The sequence below is a fragment of the Apium graveolens genome, chromosome 9 (genome assembly GCF_009905375.1).
Source record: "Apium graveolens cultivar Ventura chromosome 9, ASM990537v1, whole genome shotgun sequence".
Taxonomy (NCBI): Eukaryota; Viridiplantae; Streptophyta; class Magnoliopsida; order Apiales; family Apiaceae; genus Apium; species Apium graveolens.
The window spans coordinates 177,008,349-177,011,875 of NC_133655.1; the positions used below are offsets into that span (position 1 = coordinate 177,008,349).

The 3,527-nt window shown below is 40.1% G+C and overlaps 1 non-coding gene across 1 annotated transcript; it reads left to right on the forward strand.

The window, feature by feature from the left end:
* Positions 1 to 2,174: 2,174 nt before the first annotated feature.
* LOC141688106 (small nucleolar RNA R71) lies at positions 2,175 to 2,281 on the forward strand. The gene has a single exon (XR_012561570.1). It is a non-coding gene; the product is annotated as a small nucleolar RNA R71 (small nucleolar RNA).
* The last annotated feature ends 1,246 nt before the right edge of the window (positions 2,282 to 3,527 follow it).

A 3,527-nucleotide genomic window follows, 5' to 3' on the forward strand; every position in this document is an offset into this window, starting at 1 on the left:
TGATAATTGGGATAGTTTAATAAAAAGCTCCCGTTAACGAAACTACGTGTTTTATTGATTTATCGGAACGAATATTGTATCGAAAATATTGCGCCAGGACCCGCGCAGAACAAGCCGTACGCCGGATCGAAAAAGTCGAAACATGGAATATGCTCGGAATATTACAATTAGGGTAGGAAGGAGTTCTCAGAAGAGTTTCGGGTTCCAAAAACGTAACAACGGGTGACGTCGGCTGGTTCCCGTTTTTATAAAATAGGTTTTAAATACTCGGAAAAAGATTTTAGAAATTTCATATAATTCTTATAAATCCATAATTCAATATAAAAATAATTAGGAAGATATGACAATTATCTATATTTTATTTTGGACATATAACAATTAAAATACTCAATTAATATTATTTTTGAATATCCAAGTACAGATAACAGTTAACAATAAACTCACAGAATAGATACTCAACACACATAATAATTATTTAATATCAAAATAATCACACGATATATCCCGGATATTACAGAAGCCTACTGGCCCAGTGCAGCCAACTTGGGCAAACAACAAGCCCACCACAGGCCCCCAAAAGATCATGATTTGTTGGTGCAAGTTGTAGTAGTACTTTGTCTTATAAACTAAACAGAAGTCCCAAATCTCCTCGATATGGGACTGAGGTGTTACAAACTCCCCCACTTAAACTTCTGAAGTCCTCGTCAGGACAGAACATACAACATATAGGTCCGGATCTTTGCCTCTCTATCCATTGTGGGATAATACCGACTGGCTTTATCTCCCTGCCTCCGGATCTCTGTCCATTGCGGGATAATACCACCAGCCTTTGTGTCCCCACTTCCGGCAACTTGATGAATCAAGATTTCGGGAGTCGGCTCTGATACCATATATAATAACTCGGGTCAAATCCCGAGCCTTTTTTGAAAACCGGGTCAAGTCCCGATTCCGAGTCCGAAATAAGCCGAAGCCTACCGGCCCGGGTGCAACCAACTTGGGTAAACAACAAGCCCACCACAAGCCCCTAAAAGATCATGATTTGTTGGTGCAAGTAGTAGTAGTACTTTGTCTTATAAACAGAAGTCCTAAATCTCCTCGATATGGGACTGGTGTATTACACTCTAGCCTTCAGTTTATTTGATCTTTTTTCCATTCTTCCTATGTTGATGTGAAGTTTTTTGAACACCTCCAGAAACTTACTGAACTGCTTATCCAGTTTTTGTTGTTGAAATCTCTTAGGGAAAGGTGGTGGAGGATAGAGCTATTTCTCCCCTGTATTACCCTCAGGTAGAGTGTTTTCAACAGTAGTCTTCCTTGATTCCGCCGCTTTCTCCTTTTGCTTCTCTTCTTAATCAACAACTTCAGCTTCTCCATCTTTCGCTTTTTCAGCATCAGCAACTTTTCCAGACCTTAAGGTAATAGCCTTGACTTGTTCTTTAGCTTCCTTCCTGCCTGGCACTTCAGTATCACTGGGAAGTGTGCCAGGTTGACGATTGAGTACTGCATTGGCTATTTGACCAATTTGATTTTCCAAGGTCTTGATAGAAACAACCTGACTTTTGCATAACAGCTTGAGTTCCTCGAAATCAGCACTAGAAGGTGGAGCAGCACCTCCTTGTTGAGGATATGATTGCCTTTGAGCATAATGTTGTGGTTGCTGGAATCCAGGTGGATTAAACTGTTTACTTACGCCTTGCTGATATGGTTGCTGAATAGCATTCTGAGTATTGTTCCAGCTGAAATTGGGATGATTTCTGTTGTTAGGATGATAAGTAGCTGGCACAGACTGCTGTAGTCACTGATAATTGTTCACATACTGAACAAATTCATTAATAAGAGAACACTGATCCGTAGCATGAGAACCTGCACAAAGCTCATAGACCATAGCTATCTGATTGACTCCATAGGTGGCTAAAGAATCGACCTTCATAGACATCGCTTGGAGCTGCACTACAATAGTTGTAGCTGTATCAACTTCCAGAATACCTGCTACCTTCCCAGGCATCATCCTTTGAGTTGGGTTTTGTTGCTCATTTTCAGCCATAGTTTCAATAAGATTATAAGCCTCAGTATAGCTTTTGGCCCACAAGGGGCCTCCAGCTGCTGCATCGAGCATGGGCCGAGATTGGGCCCTCAAACCATTATAGAAACCCGTGATCACCATCCAGTCAGGCATACCATGATGTGGACACTTTCTCAACATCTCCTTGTAGCGCTCCCAAGCTTCGCACATAGATTCTGTTGGTTGCTGCGTAAACTGAGTAAGAGCACTCCTCATAGCTGCAGTCTTTGCCATTGGATAGAACTTTACCATAAACCTTTGCGCAAGATCTTTCCAAGTAGTGATGACCCAGTTGGTTCAGAATGTAACCAGTCTTTAGCTTTATCCCTCGGAGAGAATGGGAAAAGCCTCAGCTTGATAGCCTCATCCGTCACACCATTATATTTGAAAGTACTACAGATCTTGACAAAATTCCTTATGTGCATGTTGGGATCTTCAGTTGCAGCACCTCCGAAAGAAACAGAATTTTGCACCATCTGAATAGTGCCCGACTTGGTTTCAAAAGTATTAGCCTGAATAGCCGGATGAAGGATGCTTGACTGAATGTCATCAATTTCAGGCCGAGAAAAGTCCATAAGAGCTGGATCTGCCGGAACTATACGATCACCCATGATTACTGGTTCTTTCTTCTCACTCTCTTTATCCGAATCTTCAAAATCTATCTTCTCCGGAATATCAAGAACTGAGTCTGTCCTCTTGCGAGTACGAGAACGTGTTTGTATAAACGCTCGCTAAAGTACCTAAAACACAACCGGAAACAATAAGTAACACATCTTAATCAATGAGTCCTAATGACCACTGATGGTAAGTACATAAACTAAACAAATACGCCGAGTCCCCGGCTGCGGCGCCAAAAACTTGTTAGGGCGGAAAACACGCGCTAATAATACACGCAAGTATACGCGTTCACAAGTAATCTAGAATAATTTTCTAGTTCGTTCCCACAGAGACTCAGACTAATTATGTTCAATTACACTTACTCACCAATGTATGATTACTTCTCAAAGTCAAGACAATAACACGTAGATTTGATTAACTAATTATTAACTAAAATTGACTACGAGAATTAAACACTTAATTGACACTTGAATTAACAATATTAAACACACATGAGATCATAACTTCATTACTACTTCCTTCAATAGTTATTGTTATTAACCTTAGCATGTAATGGTGATGATATTAATCGAACAACACGAAATTGATAAAAGCCAACTTTCATTGTACTAATACCATTCTACCAAACATCCACAATTAAGATAGAAGCTGAATAATCATCAATTATGTTGAGACCCTATATGTCTACAGAATTTGACAACATAACGACTTAAGCACAAGTTATTCCTTATGATTACACAGGGCAAGTAAAACGGTTAGAGTTACCCACTAATCATGCATACACATACATGAACCTATGCTAGCATGGCAAGTTCTAAATCTCAAGATCCACTGTCGCTTCACAAGA